This window comes from Manis pentadactyla, chromosome 14, assembly GCF_030020395.1.
Source record: "Manis pentadactyla isolate mManPen7 chromosome 14, mManPen7.hap1, whole genome shotgun sequence".
Classification (NCBI taxonomy): Eukaryota; Metazoa; Chordata; class Mammalia; order Pholidota; family Manidae; genus Manis; species Manis pentadactyla.
In genome coordinates this window covers 33,479,176-33,501,817 of record NC_080032.1, presented here as the reverse complement: position 1 = coordinate 33,501,817, position 22,642 = coordinate 33,479,176, and positions in this window count along the sequence as shown.

The window sequence follows — 22,642 nt, the reverse complement described above, 5'->3', positions numbered from 1 at the left end:
GAAAATTCAATAGAGAGGCTCAGCAGCAGGCTAGATGAAGTAGAAGAAAGGGTCAATGAACCCAAAAACAGGACAGTGGGATTTGTACAATCAGCAGGCAAAATAAAAAATAATGATAGCTTATGAGACTTATGGAACAACATCATGCAGAGCAACAATTGTATAACAGGTACAAAAAGGAGGAAAGAGAGAGGGGCAGAAAACTTACTCAAAAGAATATTTGCTGAAAACTTCCCTAACCTGGGGAAAGAAACAGACACACAGATCCAGGAATTATAGTGAGTTTCAAAAAAGATTCATATAAAGAGACCCATTATAATTAAATTGTCAAAAGTTAAAGATGAGGAGAGAATCATAGAAGTAGCAAGAGAAAAACAACTTGCTATATACAAGGGAACCCCATAAAACTACCAAGATTTATCAGCACAAACTTTGCTGGGCAGAAGACAGTGCTGTGATATACTCAAGTAATGAAAGAAAAAACCTACAACCACGAATATTCTACCTGGCAAGGTTATCACTCAGAACTAAAAGAGAGACAGAGTTTCTAATGAAGAGTTTCTCAGAAAAATTAAAGTTAAAGGAGTTTGTCACCAGTACTCAGCCTTATGTGAAGTGTTAAACTCTTTAAGCTGAAATTAAAAGGGGACTAATTAGTAATAGGAAAACATGAAAGTATAAATCTCACTGGCAAAGATAAATATATACTTAACTTAGGAATAATCTAACATAACGGTGGTGGGTAAACCACATAATTTATTATGAAGATTCAAAGACAAAAGTAGCAAAATAACTGTTATTCCAACTATTTGTTAGTGGGACACAAAAGAAAAAGATGTAAATTGTGATATCAAAAAAAGTGGGGGCATATTAAAAATATAGAGCTTTAGAATGCAGTTGAACTTAGTTATCATCTTAAAATAGACTGTTACAACTCTAAGATGTTTTATTTAAGCCCCATGGTAATCACAAGACAAAAACCTACAGTAGGTACATAAAAGATAAAGAGAGGAATCTAAGCATACCACTGAGAAAATCAAGTCAGGGTAAGATAGGAAGAAAAGAAAAGAAAAAAAAGGAATTACAAGATAGCCAGACAAAAAATAACAAAATAACAGTAAGTCTATACCTACCAATAATGACTTTAAGTATAAATGGATTAAGTTTCTCAATTGAAAAACAGAATGGCTAAATGGATAAGAAAGCAAGACCCAAATATATGCTGCCTACAAAACACATTTATTTGCATTTATTGCCTGAGTTGCATTTATATTATTATACACATTTCTGTACAGGGTGTTACAAAGCAAGCCATTATCTTAAAACTTCATTTTTGTCATAGCTTAATGCCTTCTAAAACAATATTAGGTATTAGTAACAATTTTTTAAATGACGATTAAATGAAAGATCACTTACCTAGCTGTGGTGATTCCTTTCTTGGGATCTAGTAAGGGCCATTGTTTATATATTATCTTATTATGATCAGAGTCCAGTTAATACTTAATTACCTTATGTTCAAACACCAGAAAACTTCATTTTTTGTATGCATTAGAAATTCTTCTCTGGGGAAGAGGGCAGATACATGCACTCACCAGGTGTTCCAGACTTTCTAGAATAACTTCTTTACTTCAGAGAATGAAAAACCCAAAGTTGCATTTGTCCTTACAGCTAGAGTATGGGTACAGTTTAGTTCCAGTCAGTTGGAAATGCTTGCTCTAACTTGAATTTGGAGTTAAATAAGCAGACAGCATGCTTGATGCCTACTTTGCAGGCACTAACAATGGGAATATCCTGGCCTAGAAGATAAATTTTGCTGGAATTTCTGGTAACCCAGTTCACAAATAAGGTGATATGTTTCTAAAACCACTGGTTCTGTTACTAGCTTTGTTTCCCCTTAGTAATTTTAACTAAGGTTTTTTCTTACAAATTGACACAGGTGCTTTGTGATTCCCAGCTTCTTGGCTAAGGCAAAGGAAGCTGTTTTCTTTAGGAGCCAGTGTGTCCTGTTGTCCTGAGTCATCCGTACGGGTCCAGCCTGGAGACTGTGTCCCTGGCTCCTCCAGCAATTTTGTAAGCCTTTAATTTTGTGAACTACATTCCACATCTGCTTAAATGATCAGGGGTGTCTGTTATCTACAACTTATCTCTGATGTAGCATTTGGTACCAGAATGAGCTGCAGACAAGAATGACATTCTTCAAAAGAGCCTATTGAAGGCAATTATTGTGTGGGCTGGTTAGCAATAGGATCTTGGAAAATAAAGGTCGGTGAAAGCACACTGGTGTGTTGATCCCAATGACTGATGCTGTTCTAGAAAAGTCTTTACTTAAGAAAATCAACATTGTTCTGGTACCTGTTATGTAATTACTCATCAGGAAAATGCTTCCTTTTCTCTTTTCTATACTGATAAGCAGAAAATAGCTACAGCATCTCCTGGAAGGATATCAGTGTACCTTTACAGTCCTGCCTTAAAAACACATCAACTTCCAGATTCCCATCATTTGCTAAGTAAAAAAAGCTGGACACAAAAAGAAAAATATTGTATGACTTCACTTATATAAAGTATGTAGCACAGTAATATTTACTCAGAAAGTAGATGAGAGATTTCCAGGGGCAGAGAGGAGAGCAAATGGAATTATTGCTTAATGGCTACAAAGATTGTTTGGAGTGAAAACGTTTTGGAAATAGTGGTGACAGTTGCACAACATTGTGAACGTAATTAATGTCATCAAATTGTGTACTTCATAATGGTTAAAATGGCAAGTTTATGTTATATATAGTTTAGCATGGTAAAAAAGTTTATTAAGAAATTGAACTCCTCTTCCATTTCTTGTTCTAACCATTTAGTTAGAGGGGCTCTTGATCCCTGGGCAATTCCGCTCTGAATCAGCAATAGAAGCTCCTTCCTCGGTGACACCAGGTGTCTCTCACTGGATTGAGTATATGTCCTGGAGAGCCATGGATGTTGCATTAGTTATACACAATTATTTCAACCATCTCCCATTTGAAGGGTTCAGAGAGATAACAAAACATAATTATCACAGTTCCAGGTTCCACATTTCAAATACAGAAAGCAGCCTATAAAATAATTATCATATGCAAATTTGTTTTCAAATTTTGGTACAGGGTTGTCAAAAGTCATAGCAATCAACAAGTGGTATCTAAGGGAAAGACAGTAGACAGAAGAAACCTATTGGTTTCAGCCTTATCAATATGCCATCAATAAAGCGGATTGGCTGAATGTATGTCTTGTGTATTTACTCTTTATTAAAAAAATATTCTCGTCATTCAACAAACACTCATTTTCCCACCAATAATGTACCACCTGCTATTCCCATTAAGAGGTTAATTCTGCCTCTTTGGGGAGAGGGGAGAAGCCATCCATACTTTCATTTCCTTTCTTGAAAAGTATTATTTGAGACATTTGCTGCCTTTAGGCACCAAACCTCCCTTGAAATTCCGTTCTTTCTTGTGCAGTTTAGCTAATCGCCTCCATTCCCTTCACTTCTTGGGGCTCTTCTTTGATGGCTCTTTGGGAGGCAGGTGTTTATCTCTATGGATGTGTCAAGGAAAGGGAGTCCTTCCGAAGAAGTGCCCCAGACCTTAACAGAAATTGTACACTCCAGCAATTGCAGCATCTCTGGCTGCCTGGTGCAGCCTGCACTTCCGCCCTAAGAGCCCTCTATATGCGAATGAGAGCTGCTCACATACTCGCCAAACACTTGTTAGAGCCTGGGTAAGCTGTCTCTCCCTTCTCAGGCAGAGGTCATGCTTGTAATTTTCAGCTGCTGATACTGATTTTTGGGTATACTGCTGTTCGCTGGATGGTGCTTATTGTAAGCATCAGAGTAAGAGTTACACTGAGACCCAAGAGGTTTGTCTTTGCTCAGTTTCCAATTAAATGCTACATTTTCTTCTGTATTCTACAGATCTGATTGTTTGGTTTCATGAAATAAGGTTAATTAAACCCGGTGGACTATCTGACATGCTTGTACCTCTAAGACAGCTGAGGAACAGGGGGTCCAAATCCACAGCCCTTTCAATTAATTTAGTGGACTCACTTGGATCTAATTCTAAGAAAACCTATTTAGTGGCCATCAAGCTGTCAGTCAGAGACCGTTGAGTGAAAAGACTGGCAAAGCAACAGTGTTAAAGTAGAGCAAGTATATTTGCCAAGTAGAAGACTTTATTTCATGAAAAGGATCAGAAACGCTAACAGGTGTGACTCTGCACCAGCTGCAGTTTTAGTTTGTATATCAATGTGTCTTTCTCTATAGCTTTCCTGGAAAAGTCCATAGGGATGCTCTTTCTTACTTTCATAGCAGGTAAGGCCCCATATATCTCTGTCTGCAGCCTGCAGTCTGTACTCCTTTTATTATGATGGACTGGAAAAGTTTTCTGCTTTAAAGACCAGACCCTTGGCTTTTTCCCAGTGCCCACTACTTTTGAAACACAAATATTTTTCACTCCTCAACTATTACAGCTCTAATGCATTTAAAACATCTAAAGACCCAATGCAGGCCAGCAGGAGACATTTATAACACATAAAACAAGTGACTAACTTCTGGAATGTGAAAGAACGCCTTGCACAGCAGCAAGATAAAAAGAAGGGATTTGATAGAACATTGGGCAAAGGCTACGAAGAAGAATCCAAGTGGCTAATGAGCAAAAGAAAATTCAATGTTCACAGTAACCAGAGAAATGCAAATTAAAGCAAAAATGAGACTTCATTGACCTGTTGACTACACAAGTGAGTTCTGTTTCTAAAAATGTATTAACTGGATACTTGTGATATGTATATTTTTCTGTTTATTATAGTTTGATAAGAAGTTAAAAGGGATTGAAAGGTAAAATAAATAGAATGTTTAAAAAGAGACCAATGGTATACCCTTATAGACTGACAAAAATTAGACAACTGAAATGGTATCAAATACTATCAGGGATGTAACGAAATGTGATATATTTTGCTCTCCTGGTGGGAATATAAAGTGGCACTACTATTCCTGGGAAAAGAAGTCTGGCACTGTTTAGTGTAACCATGGATTCTCAAACTCTAGGACACAACTCTACTCCTGGAAATATACCAAGAAACTCTCCTTTAGGTCCACAAGGGAACATGCATAAGTTGATCAGCAAGAACAAGTGTGGAGAAAGTGAAGGTTCCTGTGGCCAGGATTCTCACCTGGTCCTTTCCTGCTTGCTCACTACACACATGTGGGCAGTACAGTGTTACTGACTCTCTATGAAGAGCTCCACCAAGTGCTCCCGGCTGCACGGCTGCTGCAAGAGAGCAGAGAATGGAGTGGCAACAGCACTGAGGACAGAGACTGAGATGGCTGTGGGGATGGAGAGGCCCAGAGGCAGGGACCAGCTTGTTGGATGCAGACTCACTCTGAGTGGACGGGATTCTAGAAATGGACTTCCACCATGAGAATAAAATTGGGTATAAACCCCTTCACCCTAAGGACATTCCATTGTCATTCTTTGGTCTCATTGAATCCATAGTGAACTTGCCTGGGGCTGAAACCCATTGGCAAGACAACAAGAGTTCTTCAAATCTGATGTGAAAAAAATAATTAAATGAGATGCTGTAAATACAGTGCTTGGGACAATACCTTTCACATACTGGGGACCACCTACATGTTAGCTAATGGGAGAAAAAGATGATGACAGGACACACCTGGCTGAATGCAAGATGAAATGTGGCAAATGAATCAGATTAAATATTATTCCGTTCAATCCATTTGTAGAAGTTGTAGCTCCAGCCCAGAAGAAGTTCTTAGCTCCAGGCAAGTTCACTCTAGATTGGATGAGACTGAATAACAACAATGGAACACTGTGGGTAAAAGGGTTTATACCAAACTTTATTCTCACCGTGGCAGGTCGAGTACTAGAATCACATACGCATCCACAAGTCTGCAATCTGCAATTCGCCTCAGACTTCACCCCTGGGTCAGAGCACTGGGAGGAACTCTTTATATAACAACACAGACAATAATGGCTCATTGCCTGCAAGTGTGTAAGCATGCACCAATGCAGTAGGCCAATTACATTATCAAGTAGATTAGCGTCAGGTGAGGATACTGGCCATGAAAACTTCCATTTTCCCTACAGAAGTATTTTCCCTTGATTTCTAAGCTTGTGCAGGATAGTGGGGTAAAAAGCAGAAACAGAGTGGCAGAAGAGTAAGTTCACAAAAAGAGGTAATAAAGCCTAAGCAATTCAGGTTTCTAAAATGTCTCTGGAGCCATATGAAACCTCAGAAAGATTCTGAGCAGTACAGATGATGATGGCTCAAAAAACGACCAGGGCAAAGAAGGATTCATGAAGTGAAAGAACAGCAAAGAGAGTACATCCAGCTGACTCGGTGAGGGGTGGGAGGGTGATGAAAAAACAGGGCCTTGAAGCTGAGGATAGTCAAAGAACACTAACACAGACAGGTGAACTGGTGGGAGACCTGATGACATTCAAGCTTCAGAGTCCCTCTCCAGCACAGGCTCACCCAAGGATCTGCACCTCATCTGTGGTCTCCTCCATAAAGACAACCTCCCCAACTGATATCAGTCTTCCAGAAGCCAAACACAGCCCATTATTATCTCCACTTTAGAGATGCGCTTTGTTTTGTTCTGCTTATGTTGAGAGCAAAGACATTAGCGGTTCTGTCTGTCTAGCCATGTCGCTCCCAGAGCTTTGCTTAGAGGAGATGGTGAAAAATGGGGTCATCTGACACTCCCATAGTTTCATTTTCACCCTCCTTATCATTAAGTAAACGCTGTTAGGGATCACCAGAGAACAAATTCAGAGCAGCAGTGCTGCTGAGACAGCCAAGAAGACAGTGTCCTCACCAGGAGTCCCACACAGGGTGAAGGAGTTACCAGGGCTGCTACAGCCTCTCCAGCATGTGTAGCTTATTGAATTAATTACACAGTTCAGCTTTCTCCTGCATGCCCAGAAATCTGGAAGAACTGGAAAGCCTTCGAAGAGGGCACCAATAGGTCACTAGCCAGATTCACATTTAATATCATGAGGATTGATTCTTTTCTACCTGGGGTTGCATAAGGAAACCATCAATACCTGCATAAATGCTCCATGTGGGCAGAGGTTTTCAGCATCCCACAAACCTGGAAACCCACTTGGCCCCCTGCAGAGCCATATTATCACACTCAGTTAGCTAAATACACATGTAACCTGTAACCACTGGCATGAATTACCTATTTCCCAGCCTACTCCAAAGCATGAAAGAAATCAGGGAGAGACAAAGAGAGTCTTTCTTGTAATTCCATCCACTGTGGGCAAATTGACCGAAGAGCTTATGCAGTTCATTAATTAAGCAAGCTGACCCCTAAAGGATAAGGTACAGTCACTGGGAGGCCCACCCAATGGGAACAAGTAGATATGGTCCTGCTTGACAGCAGCTCAACTCAGCAGGGTTTACTGCTGTTTGGAGCCTCACCACCTTCCCAGAGCCTGGCCTGTATCAGCAGCCTTGGCATCACCAGGGAGGTTGTTAGGGTACAGATACTTGGGCCCCCACCCAAACCCACTGAACAGAATCTCCCTTCAAAGACCCCCAAACAATTCATGTGCACACTAAAGCTTGAGGAGCACTGGTTTAAAGGAATGATGTTGCTTGTGTTGATCAAAAACTCCCCCAAGTCTATCTGAGGTCTAAGCTCACTGATGAGATCTTAAGTTCCATGCAATGCATTAGTTTACACGGGCTCTGAAATCAAACCCAAGGGATACAAATGAGACAACAACCTTTACCAATTCTGTGCTAGTGGGTAGGCCATCAACCTCTGTGGCTGCAGTTTCCTTAACTACAAAGTGGGATAAATTTACTTCCTTCATAGGATTGAGGTGTGCATGCCAAGCTCAGAGCACATGACCTGCAACAAGCCCTCAACAGAAGCTCACCTTTACTACTACTTTCATTTTTACCATGTGCAGATAAAAATGAGAGTTCCTGTGGCCAGGATTCTCACCTGGCCTGTTTGACTAGCTCACTGCACATGTGGGCAATACATGGCTGTTGACTCTATATAAAGTGCTCTGCCCAATGCTCTGCACATGACACAGTGGCAGGGCTGCAAGGCTGCAGGAGAGCAGAGCAGAGGCTGGAGTGGTGGCAGCGCCGAGGACAGAAGCCCAGAGGACAGCTGTGCGGGACAGCTGTGCAGGCAGAGAGGTCCAGAAGATGACTGTGCAGACAGAGGGGGCCCAGATGCAGAGACCGGGTTGCTGCATGCAGGCTCGCTCTGAGTGAATGAGATTTTAGTGACTGACCTGCCACCTGGAAATAAAGTTGGGTATAACCCTTTCACCCCAAGAATGTTTTACTGTCATTTTCTTTGGTCACATTGAATCCATAGCGAACTTGCCCAGGGCTGAAACCCATTGGCAAGACACCATGACTCGAGGTATTGAAGGCATAATTTGGGAAAGTATAATTGAGTCCAGTGACTGCTGCTGCTAGCCTTGACTGTATGATTGCTGACCCACTGCTTGCCTCTTCCTGGCTCAGTTCTCTGCAAGAAACACGTGGACTCCCTGAGTGGCATTTTTGAATTCTAAACACTACTCTTGCTTCTTAATGCAATTGTGGAATTAGCTCATTTTCTAGCAGACATTTTTTTTTTTTGAGGAATTGCAGCTTTCAAAAGTAGGCCAAAGTGGAAAATGTGCTGGGCTTTGCACAAATTATTTACAATTCAGCAGCACATAAATACTCAACTGGACCATCTCCATATTTAGGCATCTCTAAGGAGCAGATATAGACGGGAAAATCCTAAAACATGCTTTTTTATTATTCTAGTGGAAATCTGGTTAATCCAAAAGCCCAGGTTTCTAAAGTGTACAGAAATAATTACTTTAGGAATCAGGTAGGAGGTGGAGATGCTCCTGGCAGGTAGGCACGGGGAATAAAGAAACACTGTGTTCCACATAAACAATAGTCATACAGGGTTATATACCTCTTCTACCCCCAAATATCTGGCCCTGTCTTCTCATCTAATTCCTTAATATTCTCTCCCTCCCTCCCAGAAAATAAGCAAACAAATAAAAATCTTATGACAATAAGAGGAGATCACAACATGAGAATGAGAATCCCACATAACTAGGTAGGTGCAGATGAAAGAACCCTGGCTAGTGGTAAATGAAAAGGACTTTTACCTTATACTCTTCTCTGTGCCTTCTTTTACTCCATTGTAAAATGAGCCAAATCACCTCTACTTCATAAGAGGGAGGTAAGAGTCTTACAGTGTACGTGGGAGCAGCAGCAGAGTTTAAAGCATCTCTTCCCAAACACTCCAGTACATCCAAGTCACCCAGACAGCCTGTGGAAGACCATTCTCTGGACTCCACCCCTGCTGATTCTGATTCAGCAGGTCTGATGAGGAGTCTAAGAATTTGCATTTCTAACAGGCTCTTAGGAAATGCTGATACTGCAGGTCCACGGACCACACCTGCTCTGGGTCATGCTGCTCCACAGCATATTTCACATTTGTTTCACTTTTTTTCCTTTTCTGATGACAAATATAATGAAAAAGAGGAGTCTAAAATGTTCCTGGTGAGGGCTTTTGCCAAGGACTGCAAAGTGTTCATTTCTATTTGTAACTGTTAATATTCAATGAGTTCTTACTGCCCAGCTGGACCCTTACCCAGGATTCTGGGTGGGGTGGTTTTGGAGGCCACATGGCGCAGTGGTTGGAAGAACAGGGCAGTGACAGGCTCTGCACTGGCATCCCTGATCAGTCTCTCTTCTAGTTATGTGGCCTTAGTCTGTTATTTCATATTTCTGTGACTTGTTCATTTTTGTTTTTTTTTTCAAAATAGAGACACCATTCATATATCTTTTTTAGTGCTTTTGTGCGGATTTAATAAATATAGGGAAAGCATGGAGGAAAAATGGAAGTTCCCATGGCCAGGATCCTTACCCTAATCTACTTGCAATGATGTAATTGGCCTACTGTGTGGACCAGTGCTTACACACTTGTAGGAAATGGGCCATTATTGTCTGTGTTGCTCTGTAAAGAGCTCTGCCCAGTGCTCCTGGCTGGCTACCAGCTAGCTCCTGGAGGCAGAGACTGAGACAGATTGTGATCACCCCAGAAAGCAGACATGATTCCAGCACTTGACCTGCCATCGTGAGAATAAAACTTGCTATAAACTTTTTACCCCTAAAGATCCATTGTTATTGGGTCTCACCGAATCCAGAGTGAACTTGCCCAGGGACAATCCCCCTCAGGTGAGACAAGCATTCACAAGATTTGGCACAAAGCCTTTCAGTCCAAGTTGAGCATGATTATAGACATGAGGAAAAAGTCAAATGTTTGAGTGTTAAAGGCATTTTTCCCATGATTTTTACCTACATTTCCCTTGGTTTGAGTAGGTCTGGTATCCTCACTTTTTAAAAAGAGATGGGAAACAGGGCTTCTTGAGGCTATTTGCAGAAACGAACAGCAGACACAAGACTTGATCCCCAGGCTTATCCTATGCATGGTTGTATTCATTCTTTGTTCCCCTGTCAACATGCATAGTTTTGGAGCACAGAGCTTGGTGAGCTCTTTGAAGCCACTCTACCACCCTTCCCAGAATATTCTCCTGAAATCCCACCAAACCCCATGAAAGACTTATTTGACAATACGGTGAAACAATTATCAAGAGGCTCAACCATACGCATTTGGGTGGAAATGAAATCAGATGTATCTGTCAAAGGCTGCTGTTCTCAATGTAAAATGTGAAGGTAAAAGTGAAGGCCCTTAGTGAGAGGGCTGGTTGCTCATTCAGCCTGAGAATGTTAAAATAAGGTCTGGCTCTAGGAACAAACAGCTTCCTTTCACACAACTGTATCAGGTTAGATTTCAGTTCTATTAATAAAAATATTTCACAAAGGCTCCAGGTTCAAAAAGGGAGCCTGAGCATGCATATTTTCCCCTTTGTTACTAAGGTCCCAGTGAAATAAAGTACAGGAATAAGCTAAAGAGTGAACCACTAATAGCCAAGGGAGAGAAGGATGCTAGAGAGAACACCAGTGTGTAAGCAATTACAACAAAATGTTTAAAGATTAAAAGCAGTTGGAGTGTTGACAGATGTAATAGGCAGAATGACCACAACTTGCAATGTGTTAGGCAGAACTGGCAGGAGAGATGGGAATATATCTGCTGTAGAAATCCTAAAGGAGCTCATGAATAAAGATGTAATGTAAATTAACAATGGAAGACACACAACCTGATATTTTAAAAATTGATAAGAGATTAAAATCTTAACTCCATAAAAGACATCCAAAATACCAACAAACATTAAAGGTGCTCAGTCCCATTGATCATTTGGGAATGCAAATTAAAAAGACAATGAGAAAGCTCAAAAGTCGTCTCTCCATCCTGACAACAAGGAAACATCAGAACAATCTGGAAAAATCAAGAACTGTTCTTGGCTCCATAAGAGAGGAGAGGACACAGGGAAAGCAACTTCGCCCCAAAGACTAGGGAGACAGACAGGCAAATACAGGTAATCAATCACAGCTTACCAGGGTGACTCGGAAGGAAGGCCTCAGGAACCAGCGCCCACATAGGAAAGCCTGAGCTGTAATTGATGGATTGCTGGAGGCCCATTGTAGACAAGTCTGAGAGTCAAAAACTCCAGGGGACCTAGTCATAGGGGGTCCCCACAACTTTGTAAGATTTACTTCCAGGAGACCGACAAGACTCCCAAAGTAAATGTTTGAAAAAAATCCTCTTGGGCTCCCAGCAAGGAAAGGGAAGAGGGAACCATGTTGAAATACTCCAGAGCATTCTTTTCTTCTGAACAAGACCTGCCCTCCGGAAAAACTAGTTACCCAGAGCCTAACTAACCTGGGGAAGTGGAATACAGAACTCCAGCCCACACTAGCCATTCTGTTCCACCTAAGGGGGGTAAAAACACTGAGCAACACCTATGCGGTGCACAGTGCAGAGGTACAGGCTTACTAAAAGTCTGACACCTACTCACAGGACTATAGAAGACTTCCCCTTCCAGACACCTTGTCCCAACCTTTCTAAAGACCTATTTATAGTTCTTTCTGTTACCTGGTACATCATGTCTGATTATCAAGTTAAAAATTACAAGCATACCAAAGGGCAAAAAAAAAAAAAACAATTTGAAGAGACAGAGCAAGCACCAGGACTAGATATGATAGGGTGTTGGAATTATCAGACCAGGAATTTCAAACAACTGTGATTAATATGCATGGAATAAGACCCTATTATATGATAAGTAAAAGAAACACACTTTAAGTGTAAAGACACATGCAAATTAAAAGTAACTGGGTAGAGAAATATATAATATGTTAACACAAATGAAAAGAAAGCAGAAGTAGCTATATTAAATCCAAACAAAGCAGACTTCAAAGTAAAGAGAGCTATCTATGGATATAGAAGAGCATTACATAATGATAAAGAAGTCAGTTTTCCAAGAAGATGTAACAATTCTTAAGCATATGTGTTTAACAACAGAGTGACAAACTATGTGAGGCAAAACTGATTGAACTGCAAGGAGAAATAAATAAGTCCACCATCATAGTTGGAGACTTCAACAGCCCTCTCTCAGAAATTCAGCAGGCAAAAAATCAGTAAGGACATAGGGACATAGTTGAATGCAACATCATCAACAAAGTGGACATGACAGGCGTCTATTGCCACGTCATTTAACAGTAGAATACACCTTTGTCTCAAGCTCACATGGAATATTCACCAAGAAAGACCATGTTCTGGGCCATTAGACACAACTTAACAAGTTTAAAAGAACAGAAGTCATGCAATGTCTGTTCCTAAACCACAATGGAATTAAACTAGAATCAATAATAGAAAAATAACTGGCAACTCTCCAAATATGTGGGGCTTAAACAACACACTTCTAAATAATACAGGGGTCAAAGAAGAAATCTTAAGGAAAATTAAAAAATATATTAAACTAAAGGGAAATGGAAATATAACTTATCAAATTTTGTGGAATGCATCAAAAGCAGGCCTTAGAGGGAAATCTATAGCATTGAATACATATATTAGAAAAGAAGAAGGATATAAAATAAATAATCTAAGTCTCCACCTTGGAAAACTAGAAAAGCAAGAGCAAATTAAATCCAAAGTAAGCATAAGGAAGGAAATAATAAGAATTAGAGCAGAAATAAATGAAAACAGGGAATCATTAGAAAAAACCAACAAAGCCCAAAGCTGGTTTGTTTGTTGTTGTTTTGTAAACATCAATAAAATTGATAAACCCTAGCCAGGCTGACTGAGGAGAAAAGATTGGATGCAAATTACTAGTACCAGAAATGCAATAGGAGACATCACTACAGATACCAAGGAAAGTAAAAGGATAATAAATAAATATTATGAACAACTCTATGCCCACAGATATCATAAGCTAGATGAAATGGACAAATTTCTTGAAAGACTCAATATGTCAAAATTCAAACAAAAATAATTAGGTGACTTGAATGGGCCTATATCTATAAAAGAAATTAAATCAATAATTAATAACCTTCCAAAACAGAAAGTACTAGATCCAGATGGGTTCACTGGACAGTTTTACAAAACATCTAAGGAAGAAATTATATTAATTCTCTACAATCGCTTTCTCAGGAGAGAAGCAGGGATATTCCTAAATTGTACTATGAGTCCAGCATTACTCTTACACTAAAACCAGACAAATACACTATGAAAAGAGAAAATAAACCAATATCTCTCATTAACATAGATGCAAAAATCCTCAATAAACTATTAATAAATCTGATCTAAAAAATATATAAAGAATTACATACCATAACCAAGTGGGATTTATTCCAAGTATATAAGAGGGGTTCGGCATTGGAATATCAATTCATCTAATTCATGACATCAACAGACTACTGAAGAATAGCTAATATCAACCTTAATGGTAAGCTACTCAAAGCTTTCCCACTAAGATCAGGAACAAAGCAAGGATGTCCCTTTCACTATTTTAACATCATACCAGAAGACTTAGGTAATGGAAGAGGCAAGAAAAGAAAAGAAAAAGCATACAGATTGGGAAATAACATATATAACTGTCCTTGTTCACAGATTATATGATTTCCCATATGGAAAGTCCAAAAGAATCAACAAACTTCTGAACTAATAAGCAATTTGAGAAAGGTTACAGGATACAATATAAATAGACAAATCAACTGCTTTCTTATAAATCAACAATGAACAAGTGGAACTTGAAATTAAAAACATAAAATAATTTATATTAACACTGCCAGAATTTAAATATTTAGGTATAAATCTTATTAAAAATGTACAATAGCTATTATAAGAAAACTATAATATTGTAATGACTGAAATCAAAGAACTAAATAAATGGAGACGTATCCCATGTTCATGGATAGGAAGACACAATATTACCAAGATGGCAGTTTCAGTTCTTCCCAAATTGGTTTTTAGACTCAATGCAATCCCAGTCAAAATCTCAACAAGTTATTTTATGCATATCAACAAACTGATTCTAACATTTACTTGGAGAACAAAAGACCCAGAGTCGACAACATGATATTTATTATTTGCTGCAAGACTTCAAGCTGCCTAAATATAATAATGACATAAATAAAAATTTATATAACATCTAAATAAATGAAGTTATTATAAATATTAGTGGCTATAATAAATATCATAAAAGTACATTAATAACATAATTGCTATCTTTTTCTCCACTAAATGACTTACCCAGTGGAATATGTCTTTCATGATGAATCATAATTTGGGAAAATTCTAAACTCTAGAGAAAAGGCATGTTTTTGTTTTTCAAAATCTCTAAATTATAGATGATTATGAGATTTTATTTATTTTAAGTTCATAGACTGACATGTTAGTGTCCCTCAGGACTGCTGTGTTTAATGGATGCAATAAGAAAAATTTAATTTTCTTATTCATGTATAAATTTTTGCTCAAGTGTTTACAGCACTGTTATCTAATTAGATTAAACATATCTCTCCCTAAACTATGATTGAAGTTTTCATTTGGCTGTCAAGTAGTTTTAAACTAAATAATGCAACAACAAAATAAAGCACAAAGTCAAATATTTTTACTCAAATTTCACCAATTCCATTTATATGGATGTCAGTTGGGGCATTTAATTATGTGTAAGCCTCAAACATACTACTCCCTACATTTCAGTCAATTAATACTGTCCTGGTGTTGGCTGAATAATTTCCATGAGTCCTCCATATTTTCCTATGAGAAGATAAGTGTTACAGCTCCCTTTTAAGAGTGGAAGCTCTTTCAAGATAAAGAAGTTTTCAGCATTATGGTCACAGCTATAGTTTCTGAGCACAGAGCTCAGGGAAAACACCAATGAAAACCACTGTGTCCAGTCTGGGCTTTGGGCAAAAGGCTGCTGAATATCATGGTACCCACTCTCTCAGCATCTTGTGAGGAGGCATCCTTGGGCTGGGGATGGGTAGATGGATCTAATTAGAGGGCCTATGCTCTTCCTCTTTTTCATGCAAAAAGCATGAGAACAACAATGCATTTGTGCCATAAACATCTAAACTTGGATATTAATTGGTTGCAGACTAGGCACAGATGATTTAAGGAGTGCTGAGAAATTCCAGACTCCCAGCATAGCACATGGAGAACTGGGGGGCTGTGGGACTCTAGGAATTGAACCTGGGCACAGCCCTTCCCTCTAGGAGAAGACACCCAGCACTCTCATAGCACCAGGCAGCCTGAGGTGGTCCCTGAGGCAGTTCATGGGGAATTTGGGCAGCCGCCTCCGTGCACATCTTCTGTGCTCACAGACACTTGATTTCATAATGACTAAGGTGAGACTGGGATCAAAATACTTTGTTTCGTTTCTTCAAGGTACTGAATAATATAATGGCCTGGAAACTTCACTTGTTAACAACCAATCAGGAAAAATTGGTCTTTTAAGTGCTCATTTTCTAGATCAGAACAGGAATGGAAAAGCCAAAGCAATTCATCTTTTTGTGAACACCTGCTCACACCTGTAGCTCATCTATTCCTGCAACACCCCTAGGAGGTAGGAATCACCTGTCCTATGAAAACTAAGAAAAAGATAATTGGATTAAATAAGTGGCTGAAGGCCCATTGCTGATAAAAGGCAGTCTTGTCTGAATCCAAACCTCATTTGTTGGGCTGATTCTTCGTAGTTCCCTTTAAAGGTATCATACAACACAAAAACAACTTTGTTTTTGCTACAACTACACAAAGTGCTTGCATCAATGATTCAGTGTTACCTGCAGGCCCAAGACAATGTGTCAGTTACTTTTTTCCTTCCCACCTCATCTGATCAAATTCTGATTTGATTTTCTGCTCAGATTCAGTGGATATTCTGCTCCAATTCTAATTAAAACACCAGTGTTTTTCAAACATTTTTAAATTAGTGGAATCCATTTTCTTATTGCAGTGTACATCAGAAGCCCCAAATATAAAGATGACCAGAGAGAAATTGCTCTGGTTAATTTGGTGTGAGGGTTTCAGAGTCCCACCTTCCTCCTCCTCAAATAAAAGGCACCCTTGAACATTTGTCGGAATATGAGTGCCTCATAGAACATGGAATTTGAAAGCCACTGCCTTCACAGGAAATTTGCTATGGGGAACAAATGAGCATCATGCCAGCTGCGAGTTTTTTGGTTTCCCAGAAACTCTGTCTTGGACAGAAGGCTGTGCCCTGGAGAAGTGATGGTGGCTTACAATCTGTTAAGCTGCTGCAGCAGCAAATGGGAGACATTTTCTCTAACATTTCAACTCACGAAATGGGGAGAATCACCTCATTACCCCTGAATGCCTGTTACAGCAACTCAATTGTATAGTGTACAAATGTTTGTGTCATAAAAATTATGCTCTCTATACATCACCTTGAAATTGAACTAACTTCACCCTTACAATAAACTCTTATGAACTCATGAGGATTTGTAGTTTGAGTATCTTTGTCTTCCTGATCTATTAATGGTAGCTTGATCATCAGTTGAGCTTCAAATAACTTAAATGATTCACCACTGTTTACCTTCAGCAGTGTTGGTGGCCCAGGCATTGAATGAATGTCGGTGAATCTCACCTTGGGGCAGAGCCGAGGTGGGCGCACAGGAGGATGGTCAAGTTCTCTGAAAGAGGAGAATACGACATTCAGCTGATGGCAGACAGAAAATGCAATCACTGAATATATTTACCCTTCATTATACTGTTTCTGCAAATGTGAGGTGGCACACACAGATCCTTCTTTTAGCAACAAGGGGAATTCTACATGTGTTTTTACATCTCTTATCCTGCATCGGCAGGTTTTGCTTACTGAATGTGTCCCTAGAGCCTAAAATTGAAATAAACATTGTGATTATCTTTATTATATGGTGGTAAGAAAATGAAAGACTTTTTCAGTACTCTGTTTCTTTGATTCAATCTGTTATATGCAACTTGGCACAAATAGTCAGCCCCTTCAATTTGGTAGGTTCAGCAGAGTATCTTTCAGAGACTGTCATGTCAGACATCACTCCCTATGGGGCTCTTCAGCCATTACACCCATGCCATCCGTTCATCATTAAAACACAACCAAGAGCAACAACAAAAACGTTGACTCTTCTGTTCCTCTTAAGAATCATCCAGTTTCTTCTTTCACAGCCACACAATAAGCCATCTCTTCACTCATTCTCTGTATCACCAGTTTTATCCTGAATCCTGCCCCTTGACTTCTCTCTCTACCCTTATTTAGTTCTCCCTTTCCGAGAGAATACTACATCGGGAACTCCGTGGGGTACCTGGGGATTTCAGGCTGTTTAGGGCAAGCCAGAATTTGCTCAGAGTTCATGGAGTTATGTCCGAAGCATCAGTGAAAGAGCAAACCATGTCCAGGCAGACAGTGTACCTGAGTCCTGAGCTGTAAGTTCTACAGTGGAAACTAAACAGAAAGGGACAACTCTGGGGAGAAGCAAAGAGAAGGAACTCTAAGGTCTCTCCTTTTTAAATTGTATATATTTTTACCTTTTTCTGGTGTCTCTTCCTCCTCTGATAAGGGCATTAATCCCATCACAGGGAGTCCACCCTCACTATCTCACCTTCTAATGCTATTGCACTGGGGGTTAGGGTTTCATATATGAATTTCCTGGGGACACATTCAGTCCATAACACCCTGTAACCATGTGCAAACTACTTAATAATGCTGAGACTAGAAGAGGGAATAATAACATCTCCCACAAAGACTCACCTCAAAGGTTGCTGTGGTGCTTAAATGAGATACTGTAGATAACAGTGTTTACAATGGTGCCTCATACATAGGAAGAGCTGGAAACTATTGTTCCCTTCTGTTCTCTTAGGCAAATACACAGCTATTTCTTAAGCAAAGGAGTACTTAAACATAAGAGTAAATAATCCTGTATGACAACACCATGGGAAGGATACATACCGTCTCCGGATGATGCAGCACTAAGCCCATCCCTGCACTGTGGGCTCAGCTCCTGGTCCTGCACCGGGACTGTTCCTTGGTAAGAGGGCCCATGCCCAGAGAGGACCTCCGTGCTGTCAAGGCCCCCAGATGCCGGAACACCTGTGCTTACTAATGAGCATCATCTTATTTTAGGAAGATTATTGACAGATGTGAGAACCTCTAGAGGAAAATGACCAGTTTAGGAAAAGTCTAGAAGCCAGGGGAATGGGTGGACAACATAAAATTAATTGAAATTGAACATTTACAATAGGTGAATTTTATAATATTTATTTTATACTTAAAGCTATAAATAATGTACATGGAAAAGGGGCATAAAGAGGCACAGTAATTCGCAATCACAAAATACATTGATCATGGGGATGGTAGTACAGTATGGAGAAAACTGTCAATGATTCTGTAACATCTTTCTATGTTGATAGTAACCACACTAGAAGGGGTGAGGATTTAATAATATGGGTAACTGTTGGACCACTGTTGTACATTTGAAACCAATGTAAGATTGCATATCAATGATACTTCAATTTAAAAAAAATGAAAAGAGTTCACATGACTCATTTTTAAAAACTACAATTAAAAAACAAAGACAAAATTTATCCATTATTAAACAGATTATTTGCTAATGGCTGGAATGCTTGGATACAAAATAAATCTGAAAAAAAGACATTAATGACAGTGGCCTGTTTCAAAAGATTTTAAATTAATAAATGTATTAATTTTTTGAGTATTTAAAAGTCTATTCATTTTTAAAAAGTATTGTATGATAGAAATTCAAGAATAGCACTGCCCAATATAACTTTTCACAATGGCAGACATATATAAGTGTGGAGTCCTGTATGTTCACATCTAGTCACATGTGGCTTTTGATTACTTGAAATGTGGCTAGTGTGATTGAGAAAGTAAATTTTTAATTCTATTTCACTGTAATTAATTTAAATTTAAATAACCATTTTTGGATAGTGGCTACGTTATGGAACAGCACAAGCCAAGAAAGAGCCCAAATATACAGACAATTTGATTTATACAAAATGAAATTTCAAAACAGTGGGAAAGAAGTGGATAATGCAGAATATCCTTTTAAGGCTACCAACTCCAGGAATGTAAATTAAGGTAAAGTAATACTATTTTTACCCAATTAAATTGTCAAAAGAAAAAATATTACCCATTATTAAACAGCTTATTTGCTAATGGATGGAATTACTTGGGAACTTGATTTTTAAGACACAGCTAATTGAATTATCAAGGAACCTGGTTTCTGGAGGAAAATTGGCTGTGCATATCAAATAAATTTATGCTTACAGTTGATTCAAAAATTCCACTTATAGGAAATACCCCTAAGAAGACAATTTATGAGCATATGTACACTTACTATGGTATTTACAATAACAAAACACTGGTAGTAAATTAAATATTCAAGAATAGAAGACCTAGTGAAATAAATGACACCATTGTAGTGGTAGAATTATAGTGTATTTTAATATTTATTGAACTTACAGTATGCATTGTTTGTTAATAAATACAATAGGTAGGTTGCTGGTAGCAAATATGATTTTATTTTTGATATCTTTATGTCCATATTTATCTGTCTCTGTATCTAGAAGCAGACAAATCAATAGAGCAGCAAAGCTCATCTATGGGTGATGAAATGATGGGCATATCAATGAGGGATCTCTGTCGGCAAGCACAGAAACCAATTCCAGTTACATTATGCAAGCAGTGTTTATTTTTAAAAACTGAAAAAAAAATAGATTAACTCATACTGAATCAAACTGAAAAGAGAGAGGGAAGGAGGAGAAAATGGGAAAGAATACATATCAGAAGAAGCTCAAACTAGCAGGAGATTTATATAGCTCTATGACAAGTTTATAAACCAGGAGGTCTCCTAATGGTCCAGATATTTAGCCTTTAGTCGCTGGATTGTGAGATAGTCCAGGGAATCTTTGGAAAAGAGCCCAGGTAGCAAGGGTAGGGAGGAGGGTTCAGGGACCAGGTCAGGAATTATGTACCAAAAAGTACAGAAGTATTTCAATATTTTAACAATCACTACACCTGTACTAGTGCAAACAAGCTATCAGCCTTCTCTATATCTATGCATCCCATATTTACTATTTCTTTTCTTTGTGAGGTCTCTGTTCCACCTGCTTTTCAAAAAGAATGTTTCAAATATTTTTCTCTTAGGAAAAATGGGATATGTGGATTATTCTAAGAATTTGTCAAAAATTTGATTAGATACATAATAGATAGATAGGTAGGTAGAGAATAGATAGGGATATTGATGATAGAGATATAATTGTCAAATAATGTCTTTCCTGAATTTAGGAAACTCTTGTTGCAATCATTGTTTAAATGATATATAGACATCTCTCCTCTGAGTTCTTTTTCTAAATGATTTTTTAAATTGTTTTATTGAAGTATAATTTACAGGCTGTAGATTGCATAAAGGGCACAAATATTATGTAGATTAATAAATATCTTCATATATTTACAATATTTACACCTTTGTAATTACAACTTATTTCATGATGTAGAATATTTCTAGAATCCTGGAAGATTCTCTCATGTCTCAGGAGTAACCAATATTCTGACTTCTCTCCTCTGACTTCTAAATGTTGCAATCAAGGAATCTCAAAGCAGTCAGATTTTGCCTTTCTTTTGTAGGTACCTTATAATTTTGACCTGGAAGCTTATACATATTTAATCCTTAGAGACTACAGATTTTACCAGGCATACCTAAAAGCGCCTTTTTTGATTAGCCTAGAACTCTGAACATGTTCAGTCTGAAGATTCTGGCCTTTCTACTTTCCTCTATTATCTGCTTAATTATTGCCTCTACTCTCTTTGTTCTTTCTTCTATTTCTGAAATGCATGTATTAATATGTTAGAACTCTAGATCCTCCAGGACTCCTATGTTCTCCCTTATGATTTTTAGCTTCATTTTATTTTACTCCATGTTTTGAGAAATTTCTAGCACTTGATCACTGAGACCACTAATTGAGGTCTCAGCAGTTACCAGCCTGTTCTTCAACTAATCTACAGTGTTTAATTTTGAAACCATGTTGTATAGTGCAAGAAAACTTTGCTGCTCTACTTGAATTCCCATGAATGCATTTACTTATTTACTTTTAACATTCTATTTTCCATCTACTTCTAGCAATTCCATTTCATTGGTTCTAATTATCTTTGTCTTCTCTCTCTGACCTGTGCAATCCCAACCCCACTCAATTGCAGATGAGTAGTGATTTTTTCTCAGCCTACCCATCTAAGTAATGGTTATTGGAATAATGTAAAAGGTGATGGAAATTCACAAACATTTCCCCGCAGGCCTGCAGTCTGGAGGCAAGACATTTCCCTCATAATGGCAATCATCTTTACACATGCTTATTTTCAATCAATTTACTCTCTTCTGTGAATTTCTCTTCCTCTTTTACCCATTTTTCACATTGGATTGTTCTGATTTTTTCCTCTGATGAGTTTTGAGGGTCCTGACATTCTAGATACTAGTATTTTGTTGGCTATGTGGTTGATATATATTTTCTCCCAGCCTGAAGCTTGTATTTTCATCCTCTTAACAGTCTCTATCACAGAACAAAAGGATTTCATTTTGATAAAGTCCAATTCACAGATTTTTTTCTTTAGCAGATCATGTTTTTGGTGTCACGATTAACAATTTTCAACAAACTCTAGGTGCTGCAGTCTTTCGCCTGTATTTTCTTCTAAATGTTTAATATTTGAGTCTATAATCCATTTTGAGTGAATTTTGATATATAATAGGAGGCTTAGGTGAAGATTCACTTTTTTTCAATTGACTTTATTTTTTTGGAGCAATTTAAGGTTCACGGCATTTTTTTACTCTCAGTTGATGATGCTGATTACTAATTCACTGAGAAATTGAAGTAATCAGAAGATAATTTCTCAGGATTCTTATAGCTCACCTACATACCTAACATCTATGACTATTTGCTCGACCTTTCCTCATGTTACAGCAGATTAACTATCTGCCTTCATTTCCAAAAGCATTTTCTCCTGTCCTCCTTCATTTACACAGGACAAAACTCCAGCCATATTCCCCTCTCTCAATATTACCAGTTTCCTCGCCCAAATGGATTATTCATGTTAGTATATGAACCTGCTACTTCTTTGATATTAAAAACCTCTACTGCACACACATTCCTCTCAAATTACTATCCATGTTT